This window comes from Leopardus geoffroyi, chromosome C2 (assembly GCF_018350155.1).
Source record: "Leopardus geoffroyi isolate Oge1 chromosome C2, O.geoffroyi_Oge1_pat1.0, whole genome shotgun sequence".
NCBI lineage: Eukaryota > Metazoa > Chordata > Mammalia > Carnivora > Felidae > Leopardus > Leopardus geoffroyi.
In genome coordinates, this window is record NC_059333.1 from 74,192,044 (window position 1) to 74,204,552 (window position 12,509).

At 46.2% G+C, this 12,509-nt stretch overlaps 1 long non-coding RNA gene across 1 annotated transcript; it reads left to right on the forward strand.

The window, feature by feature from the left end:
• Positions 1 to 640: 640 nt before the first annotated feature.
• LOC123611061 lies at positions 641 to 3,907 on the forward strand. The gene is made up of 3 exons (XR_006718402.1): positions 641 to 1,536; positions 3,122 to 3,225; positions 3,581 to 3,907. It is a non-coding gene; the product is annotated as an uncharacterized LOC123611061 (long non-coding RNA).
• The last annotated feature ends 8,602 nt before the right edge of the window (positions 3,908 to 12,509 follow it).

A 12,509-nucleotide genomic window follows, 5' to 3' on the forward strand; every position in this document is an offset into this window, starting at 1 on the left:
CAGTCTCACCACTCCCCAGCTGTGAGACTGAACAAGAATCCTGCTATTCTTGTTCACAAGAAAGTTCATTCCTCTCCTATCTGCCTTATCGGTGGGCCACAAAACCTGAAAACAAACCATGAAAGGCCTTTTCAACTCCTAAAGGCCAGTAAAATATTGGTCATCATCATTACCTTATAGGAATGAAGTAGTTTGTTTTATAGCTTCTCTCCCCCCCCCCCCGCCCCCCACTTAGGGGTCCAAAGTGAGTTGGGCCTTGAGTACATTTGTATTGTGAAATTGTGTGAGTAAAGCCCCTTTGAACCTCTGAGGAGGCAGGATTGAGATACTTTGAGATGCTCACTTTCTCCTGGGCAAAGAAAGAGTAGCAGAAGATGTCACTGCTTTGGGATACCTTACCCAGGAAATAGATCCCCCCCATAGACAAGTGGTGACTCATCCACGCTGTCCCGAGCTAGCGAGTAGCTGAGCGAACACTGGGAGTGCGGGTCATTGTGCTGCACTGGAGGGGAAGCGGGGCCTCCTCCTTAGTCCGAGCTGTGGACCTTGGCGTCTCATGTGAAGTAGAGCAGAACCGGGAGAGTGGAATGGGAGCAATGCCTTTGACCTTCAGGAGGAGAGGACTGAGCTGCTACAGAGAAGAGTGTAACTTAGTGCAAGTGAGAACATTCACGTGGGCCTGCCCCAGCTGCTGTGGTTGCACGGAGCTCCCCGACACTAGAGTTATTCCAACCCAACTCCATCACCCCTCCTTGAATAGGTTTTGGGAAAGATGCACCATTGCCCAGAGAATTGGATCAGATGATATGCCACGGCTCTTCCAAACTTAAGAATCCGAACTCCTTTTGTCTAGCCAAGAATTTGGATGAATCTGTCCTCTGCTCACTAGCCACATGACCTTGGACATGTTTATTAGCTTTCCGAGCCTTCATTTTTTCAGCTGTAAAATGAGGTTATTATCTCAAAAAATTGTTATAAGCATCAACAGAGATAAGGAATGATTCCTGGTGAAATCATAAACGTCTTCTCCTGTCTCTGTACCTTACCCAGTTCTGGGGTGACCAGGTGAGTGCCTGGAGTGGCTGTCCCATGGGTCAGAGCAAAGGTCACATGTGCTTGAGGAATCAGCACTAAATCAAATTTCACTAGCCATCCTCCCTCCAGGGTGTTCCCTTTGGCTCTTTTTGTCTTCCCTATCTCCTGTCTTTAATCTCCCCTTCTTCCTTTCCCTTGTGTTCACTCAGCTAGCACTTTCTGAGAGGTCCTCTGTCCCAGATACCCTGCTGGCTGGGGCAGCGCATGAATCACATGCAGTTGAGAATGTGAGCAGTGTCTTGCCTGGTGCTGACAGAGAACGGAAGAGGAGGGCCATGCTCTAAGGGAGGCCTGTGCTGTGGGCTTACAGAGGGGCGGTCCTTTGGCGGGGGCAAGGCTAGAGGAGTGGTGGCCAGACAGGGGAAGTTTACACTAGGAATAAGATGTTTGAGCCTGTCTTTGAAGAACAGATAATGACTTTCTACACAGAGAAGATGAGGGGTGAGTATAAACAAGCATACGGGTCTGTCTTGAGCCCCATGGCCTTTGGTTCTCTGCCCCAGTCCTTAACCAGCTCCTTCCCTCCTTCCCTCTGGTCAGCTTCTACAAGCAGCTTCCTTTTTTTTTTTTTTTTTTTTTTTTTTTTGAGGTAGGCAGAGGGAGAGGAAGAATCTTTCTTTTTTTAATTTTTATCTATTTTTGAGAGAGAGCGAGTGAGCATGCTGGAGTGGGGGAGGGGCAGAGAGAGAGAAGGAGACACAGAATCTGAAGCAGACTCCAGGCTCTGAGCTGTCAGCACAGAGCCTGACGTGATGCGGGGCTCAAACTCACAAACTGTGAGATCATGACCTGAGCCAAAGTTGGACACTTAACTGACTGAGCCACGCAGGCACCCCAGGCAGCTTCTTTCTAAGCGAGATGATGTGAAAGCTAGCCACAGTTCCTGGAATCACTGCTGCCTGCTCACTGGGGGCTGTAAAACATCACTGTGAAATAAAGGGAGTAATTCTTAACCCTGGCTGTGCCCTAGAATCACCTGTGGTTTGTTTTCGTTGTTTTAATTCAGGTTTCCTGGCTCCACCCTTTATATATTCTGATTCAGTGTATCTGGAACAGCCCCCCCCCCCCGTTATTGGTATGGCCTGCTCTCACAAATCCAAGGTAGAAATATTGTCACACCCACTTTGTTTCTCCAGTCTCTCACTAAAGACTGCCCATGGTTTACCTCAGGAAGCTCAGCATCCCCTCGTAAAGATCTCCAAGTCTTGCTTCAGTTTGCTGAGAACCTGAAAGGCTTAGATGGTCCAAAAAGTGAAGGTGCTGCGATGGGGTTAGGTGGCATTCTTCCAGCCTCCATTCCCAGAGGAGAGAGGACAGATGATGAACGGTCCACTACTTATCTATCTTCCCCATGCCCCCACTTTCCCCATCTGCGAAATGGGAATAAAAACAGTCCTTACTTCATAAGATGGCAGTGAAGACTAAGGGAGCACGGAGCACACAAGAGCACACAGTGAGCACTCAGTAAATGATGGCTGTGGCTGTAGAGGCAGCCGGGCCAGCCTGTTGTTAGGGGGGTGGGCTCTGGAGCCAGACTCTCTGGTTCACAGCCTAGCAGCTGCTCTCCGTATAACCTCCATGCCTCGGTTTCCTTCTCCGCGCAATAGAAGTGGTCGTGACTCCCTCCCAGAACTGATACTGAATGTTATTAAATCAATGAATAAGTGCAAGGCACTGAATTCAATGCTGGGCAAACAACACTTAGGTTAGCAGTTACCATTACTTCTGCTGTGATCTCTCGCTGCCTCATGGTGTCACTGTTGGACATCGATCCCCTCGGTTCTCAGCTGGTGCGCGCCCCTGCTCCCCACAGCCTTTCAGGCCCAGCTGGGGCCCTTGGAACAAGGGACAGCAGCCTCCCCCTTTCCTAATCATGGCCAAGGGTACCCTGACTTGGTCTCCTAAAATAGCAGTTCACCTACACAGCCTCCTCCCCGGGGAGACCAGCTAGCTGAGCAAGGCTGAGTCAGACTGGTTCCAGCCCCTCCAGCTGGCGAAACCTGAATCTTCACTCTCTTCCCCACAGAGACCCACCCTGCGCCCGCAGCTTTTCTGTCACCGTCTTGGAGTCTAAGGATCTGAGCGTATCCCTTTCCCCAGTGAGGCTACTCTTTGAAGGAAGTTACCAGGGTGAGTCCTGGGGCCCCACACCCCATTTTGTTCAGAAGGCTGTCTGTCCTCTGTGGTGCCAAGTGACTGACCCTCATTAGGAAGATTCCCCAAGAGATTAATTACCACATGCCAGCACGTGCCCTTGTGGTGGAACCACGGCCAGGGATCCTCAGGCACTTTTTTGTTTCCTAGAGAAGAGGGCAAAACCCCACACATCTACTGTCTGCTTTGAAATCACGTCATGTGCAATTTTTACAAACCACATGCGTGATTCTAATAAGCAGCCAAGGCAGAGAATCACTGAAATAAGAAGACTGACACCTAATGGTTATTAATACTCACCTGTGCAAATGGCTGTGCGCTTATTCCCCAGAGGCTGCCATCCCCACAACATTTTGATCCTAAAATATTGGAGCTAAATCCGTCCTTTGAGATCAGCTGACTCGATGATTACCAGACTCTGTGCACAGCCGAATCATCAGGTTGGTCTGTTTATCATATAGATTCTCACGTATTGCTGATGCACTGGGTCTGGGAGTGGAGAGGGCGGGGACCCCAAATCCTACTGAGAAGCAACAAGGAGGGGACCTGTGAGGAGGGTGTGGACAAAGTGGATGGAAGGCCGCCCACACAGTCGTGCCCCGGCAGGGAGTTGTTAGAGGCAAGGGCGGCATCCCAGGTAGAATCAGACAGTTGGCATCAGAAGCTGGAAACACAATGCAGTTCTCAAAATCAAATCTTTTTTTTTAAGTATTTGTATTTTTACCTTTTTTTAACGTTTACTTATTTTTGAGAGAGAGAGAGAGTGTGAGCAGGGGAAGGGCAGAGAGAGAGAGAGAGTGCGGGCCTCGAACGCAAGAACCATGAGATCATGACCTGAGCTGAAGTCAGTCGCTCAACCAACTGAGCCACCCAGATGCCCCCTCAACGTTAAATCTTAAATCTCTTGCCAATTAATATATCCCCTGTCTGGCGATTGGAGCATAATTTCAGATGGAAGAAAAATGTATGTCTAAAGCAGGAATCCCAATATCAAAACCCTCCGCGAGAGTGGAGGTGAGCCCTGGGAATGCAAGCTAGGAAACCATTGCTGCCAATGGTCAGTGAGGAAAGCCTTGGGCTCCGATGACCTCATGGCTCTTTTCTGTCGCCGGTGACTGGACACTCCCTTCCCTTTGCCCCCCTCCACCCACAGGCATATCAGACAGATGACCACAGGAGCACAGGGGAAAAGTGCTCCCCATCGATAACACACATTCTCATGTGCTGCTGTGGCCTCATCTCCTGAATGTCCTGTGATGTCAGGCTGAGCAAGCCTGAGTGAGGTCAGCGGGAACTCTCTCCCTGGAGACCCAGGAATTTTTTGAAAAGTCGTACAAGGACAAATGCCTGGTCATGCCTTGAATTCTCTGTGTGAAACCTTTAGCTCTGACAGCTCAAGTCCCATTTGCTCCTTGGCTTACCGTGCATGGTTTTGTTTTTCTGAGCAGTGTTCGCTGTGAGAGGTGAAAGAGTATTTTCATCTGGCTCCAGAGGAGTCAGCAAGGCAGGCTATCCAGCCAAGAAGGAGGTAATTACTGAACGAAACTAGGCTCAAATGCTACTGCCTCCAGAGCCCTTACCTCAGAAGGGGTCTCTCCCACTCCTCTGCATTCAAGCAGTGACCCTAAGTGACCTTTCCTGAGCTCCAAGGAACTCAGTTAGTGATAAGGAACTCAACGTGCAGGGACCAGAGCCTCCTGGGTGTCACCATTCCCAACATAATGCCAGAGCCTCACCAAAGTCCTTTCCCCACATTCTCATGCTCTCAAACCTCTGACCGCTCCCCAACCTTCCCCGCCTCCTACTTAGCTAAATATTTGGGAGCTGAAACAATAGCCTTACTGAGGCAGTGGTGGGCAATTACTGGAAAGCCATGTGATTGTCCAAATTGAACCAATTTGTCAAAGACCGTTTTCCTTTCACTCATCACCTCCCCCACACCCCATGATAAGATAGGGTCCCCAGAGCACAATAATCCTTTCCTGAGATACAATGTAGAGGCTCCTGAGAAAAGGAACAAAAGTGAGGCTAATTTTGGCTTTTCTGGGACTAAAGGAAAGGAGGCAGGCCAGCCCCATCCAGCTCCAGGAAGCCAGGGTGGGCCTTGTTTCGTTGCTCCAGGGTATCTGCTCAGACCACCAGGGGATTTGGAGAACAATGGCGGGAGGGTGGGGAGGAGGGGAGCAGAGTCCTGGCCCTGGCTGCAGTGTGGGAAGCCTGGTCCCAGCTCTGAAGAGGTCTCTAAAATGACAATCCGTGACTTCAGATTTGAAATTGGTTTTAACTGTAAACTCCTCACCACTGCTCCCCAACTAAATCAGTAATGAATTAAGATTTGGGGATCCTGGGGTGCCTGGGTGGCTCAGTTGGTTAAGTGTCCAACTTCGGTTCAGGTCGTGATCTGGTGGTTCGTGAGTTCGAGCCCTGCGTTGGGCTTTGTTGACAGCTCGGGGAGCCTGGAGCCTGCTTTGGATTCTGTGTCTCCCTCTCTTTCCCCTCCCGCTTGCGCTCTGTCTGCCTGTCTCCTTTTCTCTCTCTCTCTCTCTCTCTCTCCCTCCCTCCCTCCCTCCAAAAAATAAATATTTTAAAAAAAGATTTGGGGATCCCTACAGACAAGCAGTGGTCTTCATGCTCTTCAGGGCTCCATGATGCCCCTAACGTTGTAAGCTACTGTTGGTATGCATCAGCACTTTTTTCCAGGGTGAGGGTCCTTGACTTTCCTCTGATTCTCAAAGGGATCCACCGTCTCCAAAAGATGTGTACCTCTAGGAGGAGTGCGACACCCAGGCAGAGCTCCTGTCCTTTATGGCAACGCTGGACAGATTTCAATGTGCATTAGAATTGGCCGGGTATCAGGTTAAAACGTAGACTATGATTCAGTAGGTCTGGGCAGGGCTCAGAGTGTGCATTTCTTTTTTTTTTTTTTTTTTTTTTTTTTTAATGTTTTTATTTATTTTTGAGACAGAGAGAGACAGAGCATGAACGGGGGAGGGTCAGAGAGAGAGGGAGACACAGAATCGGAAGCAGGCTCCAGACTCTGAGCCATCAGCCCAGAGCCCGACGCGGGGCTCGAACTCACGGACCGCGAGATCGTGACCTGGCTGAAGTCGGACGCTTAACCGACTGCGCCACCCAGGCGCCCCCAGAGTGTGCATTTCTGACAAGCTCTAGGTGACTCAGAGTCGGCTGGTCCACAAACCACATGCTTGAGTAGCAAAGCTTGAGGGCTTTGCAGTGGGTTTCTTACTCCAAGTCTGGATCAGGGCCATAGCCTCCTAACCCAACTCTTTACTACCTCCCGATGGCCACGGGAAGTGACATAATTCTAATCCCATTCTTCCTCCTTCCCCCCACCCCCACCCCAGCCTCTGTGTTAAATAATGGCACTGAAGAATCCATAAACAAAATGTTTCATGATTTGTCTTCATCCTATCTTTTCTCCCATTGTCTCGCTCCACGATGAATTCCGTTCATGCTAGATTACATAAGGACAAGGACTGGGGGGAGCTGGACCAGGGTCTGAATCCTGTTCCTGTCATTTACTAGTTTTGTGACCATCTGAATTCCAGTTCCTTCATATGTACAATGGGAATAAAAATATCTACCTCATGGAGTTACCATGAGCAGCAAATGAGATAGTGTGTGTAGAGCATTTAGCACAGTGCTTGCATGTAGCAAATGCTCAATAAGCAGAAGCTGTTGTGACTTAATCACCTATGCCCTAGAGTTTCCATTTGTCACATAATGCCCAGCTTGGATTGTTCTCCCAATCCTGCCTGCATCAACTGCCATCTCCTCCTCCCCCTCCCCCTCCCCAGGTACCATCCTGTCTTTCACCCCAACTGTAACACTATAGGTGATTTCTTTCTCTAGCCTGCCTATAGACGTGGCTAACATAGTTTGGGGCACATATATATATATTTTTTTTTATTAAAAAATTTGTTTGTTAATGTTTATTATTTTTTTTATTTTTTTAAAATTTATTTATGTTTGAGAGACAGAGAGAGACAGCGTGAGCAGGGGAGGGGCAGAGAGAGAGGGAGACACAGAATCAGAAGCAGACTCCAGGCTCCAAGCTGTCAGCACAGAGTCCGACGTGGGGCTTGAGCCCACAAACCGCGAGATCATGACCTGAGCTGAAGTCGGACACTTAACCGACTGAACCTCCCAGGCGCTCCCTGAATTCAGTGTTTTAGATTGAGGGGTTAAAAGGTCTCTACAGTTTGGTTCGTTGGCTAAACCATGGATCTAAAGGTGGCCTACACAAAATGAAGTTAAATGCCAGAACAGCTTTGGCACATTGTAGAGGAAGGTAGCCAAAAGCTTAGGGAGACTGGTATATTAAAGTCAATTTATCATGTAAGACCTGCTCACCATCAGCAGGGCCAGGAGTACAAACCTTTTGCTCTGACTGTGAAAATAAGTTTGTGAAGGGAGCCTCAGCTTCCTTGTGGTCACTCTTGTCTATAGGTCAAACTTTCCAATAGGAACTGCAACCACCAAACTTATATCCCTCATGCAAGGGGATAATGGGATCCCGGAGCGGCAGGTACCAAGTGATAATCACTTAATCACCAAAGACAAGCTGTGTGTGGTTACCATCATGGACAATTGAGCCCAAGCAATAATCACAATATTATGACTCATAGAGACCTATGGTGTTTAGCTGGTAGATCACGGTCCCTTTGGGGAAGACTGAAAGAAAGATTAACAATGTTAGTAGAGTTCTTCCTCAAGGGAACCTGGTCTCTACTTCATTCAAGAGGTTCTAGGTCTGCAAACTGGCTCAAGTCTAGGAATTGATTGAAGGGCCATCATGACTCTGTTTTTGGTGATCCAAGATATACTACTTTTCACTCAACTCAGAACTCTTATGCTCATACATAGGCAAGATTCTATGCTAATTCATGGGCTGTGGTCAGTGGTTTGGCTGGATGGTCAGGGACTTGAAAGGAACATTATTGGAAAGTTAGTGACAAGGAGGTCTGGGAAGGAGGTAAGTGTATAGACCTCTCTGAATGGGCCAAAGATGCGAATGTATTTGTATTCCATGTGAATGTCCACCAAAGGGTAGCCTTAGCAGAGGGAAAATTTAATCAAGTGGATAAGATACCCTATTTTACGGATACCTGTCACCTTATTTCCTCAGTCCTATCATTGCCTACTGGGTTCATGAACAAAGTGAGAATGGTGGCAGAGATGGAGGTCATACTATGGGCTCAGCAACATGGACTTCCACTCATCAGTGCTGACCTGGCTATAGCCACTGCTGAGTGCCCAATGTTCCAGCAGCAGAGACCAACACTGAGATCATCTGGGGTGATCAGCTAGCTACCTGGTGGCAAATTGATTACATTGGACCATTTCCATCATGGAAACTTTGTTCCATCATGGCACTTTGTTCTTATTGGAATAGCCACTTAGTCTGGGTATAGATTTGCCTTGTCTGCACACAATGATTCTGCCAAAACTACCATAGGTGCACTTACAGAATACCTTATCTGTCATCATATTATTCCATACAGCACTGCTTCTGATCAAGAGACTTAACTTTATTGCCGTGAAATGTAGCAATGGGCCTATGCTTGTGGAATTCACTAGTCTTACCACGTTCCCCCATCATCCTGAATCAGCTGACTTGATAGAATGGTGGGATGGCCTTTTGAAGACACAGTTACAGTACCAGCTAGGTGACAATATCTTGTGGGGCTGGGGTAGTGTCCTTTAGAATGCTGTATATTCTTTCAACCAGTATTCGATATCTAATGCTATTTCTCCCATAGACAGGATTCATGGTTCAGGAATCAAGGGGTGGAAATGGGAGTCCCTCCACTCACTATTATTCTTAATGATCCACTAGAAAAATTCCTGCTTTCTTTCCTCGTGCTCTTAGGCTCCACTGGTCTAGAAATCTTAGTTCCAAAAAGAGGAATGCTTACACTGGGAAACACAATGATTCCACTGAACTAGAATTTGAGACTGACACCCAGCCACTTTGGGTTCCATACGCCTCTTTATTAACATGCAAAGGAGGGGGTTATGACTGGCCTAAGCAAAGGAGGTAAACATTTTTAAAGAAACTTGATACATGCAGGCACATTTTCTATCAATTATTCCTTTCCTTATAGAAAAAGGAAATAAGCACATATATAGAACAAGTCACTTCCAAAGTTCCAAGATAGGTATTTGAGGGATGTGTTGGGTCTCTTTTACATGTCCACTTGGCTAGATCACAGTCCCCAGTTATTCAGCCAAATGTTAATCTAAATGTGGTGTGGAGGTAATTTGTAGATAAGATTAAAGTTCTTAATTGACTTATGTAAGAGACATTATCCTAGATAATCAGTTGGTTCAATGAGTTCAAAGGTCTTAAGAGGGTAGCTGAGGCTTGCCTGGAGAAGAAAGTCACTTGAGAGTTCCAGCTTACCTTTCTTGAAGGTCTGCCCCATAATTTCAGGCTTATCTAGTCAGCCCCCAGAAATACATAAACCAATTCCTTGCAATAAGTGTCTTAATATATTCATATATATCTCCTACTTGTTCTTCTCTAGTTGAATCTTGACTGATAAAAACGTTAGAAATGCCTGTCTCTAAAGTCCCTCCTATTTCCCACCTTCTCATCCAGCAGAGAAACCCAAGAGTTAGGGAGCATGAAGGCATGATTTTCTGAAGTAAATGGAAGAGTACCTTGTATTGAAACTCTAGGATTGGGAAAGCAGAGGGACCTTTGTTCCTCTACAAAATGAAAGATTAAAATTATGTTGACAAAAGGAACATGAAGTACTAACATAGACTCATTGAAGGATTAATTAATCCTTTTTAATCTTTTTTTTTTTTTTAAGTTTATTTTGAGAGAAAGAGAGAACACAACTAGGGGAGGGCCAGAGAAAGAGAGGGAGAGAGAGAATCCCAAGCAGGCTCCTCACTCTCAGCACAGAGCCTGATGAGGGGCTCAAACCCACAAACTGCAAGATCATGACCTGAGCTAAAAAACAAGAACCAGACATTCAATGAACCAAGTCACCCAGACACCCCTTTATCTTGTTCTTTTTAAACTGAGATATAATGGACATGAACATTATGTAAGTTTTAGGTATATAAAGTATTGATTTGATACATTTATATATTGCAATATGATTACCATCGTAGTTTTAGCTAACATCTCCATCAGGCATGCACATAACATAATTATTATTTCTTTTTTGTGGTGAAAACCCTGAAGATCTAGTCTCTTAGCAACTTTGAAGTCTATAATACAGTATTGACCATAATCACTATCCTGTGCATTATTAGCTCTCCGTGTTGTATTCATCCACTAGTTGCAAGTTTGTAATCCATTTTTTAGTCTAACATTTTTGGGGGAAAGCAAGCTGCATTCTGAAGTGGAAGTCCCCTTTATTCTAGATGTCCTTTATTTTCATTGTTGGGTCTCAGAACCACCTCTCCTCTGTACCCAGTGGCAGAAAGTGGAGAGAGGAGAGTGAGATGCCAGAGGCTGAGTAATTTACAAGCACTAGAAGGGACTTAGACCCGGAGATTTCTGGTGAGAGTGTTGGTAACTCAGCAAAATGGGGTGGGGTGATGCAGGGACTCCGAGGACAGGGGCTATGAAAAGGAAAGAGAGACTATGAGAAGGGAGAGAAAGGCTAATATTAGAAAAGGACGGGATAACCACAAGGTATAGGTCAGGGCAGTGAGGCTTCAGACTTACACTCAGGGCAAAAGAACAAAGCAAAGGGATTCAATATTTGACTTTCCACACTCCTTATTCTATATAGTTCGCATTTATCACTGCAGCTTTGAGTAAAGAAGTGCTCACCCTTTTCCAGGTTCTGAGGTCTCAAAGAGGAAGAGGGAGACTCCCTCCCCCAAGATCAGTGTCTTCAAAAAAAAAACAACAAAAAAAATCCGTGTCAGGAATTGGAAGCGCTTTCATTGAGGCTGCCCAGGGGGCACTGAAGGGAACAAGAGAGTAGTGCCTTTTACATGCCCTTTGCAAAGTGACTCAGAGCGTGGAGCTCTGGGTGGAAGTTACAGGGTGACAGATTTCACTTCTGTGAAGAAACGTCTTTTAAATGCTCTTTTTGACTAAAGGGAAATGGGCTGCTTTGGGAGGCTTCTTGTCTCCGAGGTGTTAGTAGGTACTGGGTGACTACCTAGTGGGGGTAGTGCAGGAGGAATTCAGGCGGTAGACTCTGAGGTATTATTCAACAATAAAATTTTCCAGTTATACTGAGATAACTTAAAACAGTTTTTTAACGTTTATTTTTGAGAGACAGAGACAGAGTGTGAGCAGGGAAGGGGCAGAGAGAGACACAGAATCCAAAGCAGGCTCCAGGTTTTGAGCTGTCAGCACAGAGCCCAATGTGGGGCTTGAACTCATGAACTGTGAGATCGTGACCTGAGCCAAAGTCGGACACTTAACTGACTGAGCCACTCAGGTGCCCCTATACTGAGATAACTTTAAGAATATCTGGGACCAGGGGGCATTCACTTTCAGATGCCCCCTCTCTGTAAAGAGAACTTTCATACTATTCTTCCTTTCTGATCTTATATTCTAATAAACTTTTGCCTGCTGCCCCCCCCCCCAAAAAAAGAATATTTGGGACCAAAACCATGAGATATTCTATTATAATCTCAGGGTTAAAACTCATCATAGAGAGGCAGAGATGGACAGGATCTTTAAAATCATCTCGTCTAACCTCCTTCCTTCTCCCCTTTTATGTAAGTGAAAAAAGGTAAGGCTCAGAGAGAGGTGACTAACTCAAGGTCATATAGCCAAAAAGTGGAAGATCTGGACTAGAACCTGGAACTTGGAGGCAGATCCGTTCTCTCAATATCTTTGCTGGCCCCAGCATCAAATCTACCCAGCAATGATCTGGAAACTTACCAAGAAAAAAAATAACGGAGACAATTAAACCTTGACAAATGACAGCTTCTTCAGATATCATTTAAACACAAAGAAATATAAGGAACTCAACTGCTGAAGCGCCCTGATAACATCAAGGAAAAGGAGTCATTTCACATAAATCTCAGAGATGATGTCATCTAAACACAAGCAGTTAGTGGAAGTTCCAACTCATTATGAAGGAAATGATTCTTATAAATAGTTTTGATCTAGAGATACTGTTTGGCGTCTTCAAGCCATAGATTCTTGAAATAGGAAGACCTACCATAGAGGTCATCTGACCGGGGCACGTTGGTCCTGCACACACCGGGCAGGGTGAATGCCACTCTCAGCTCTGTGTTTCCAGGGTACC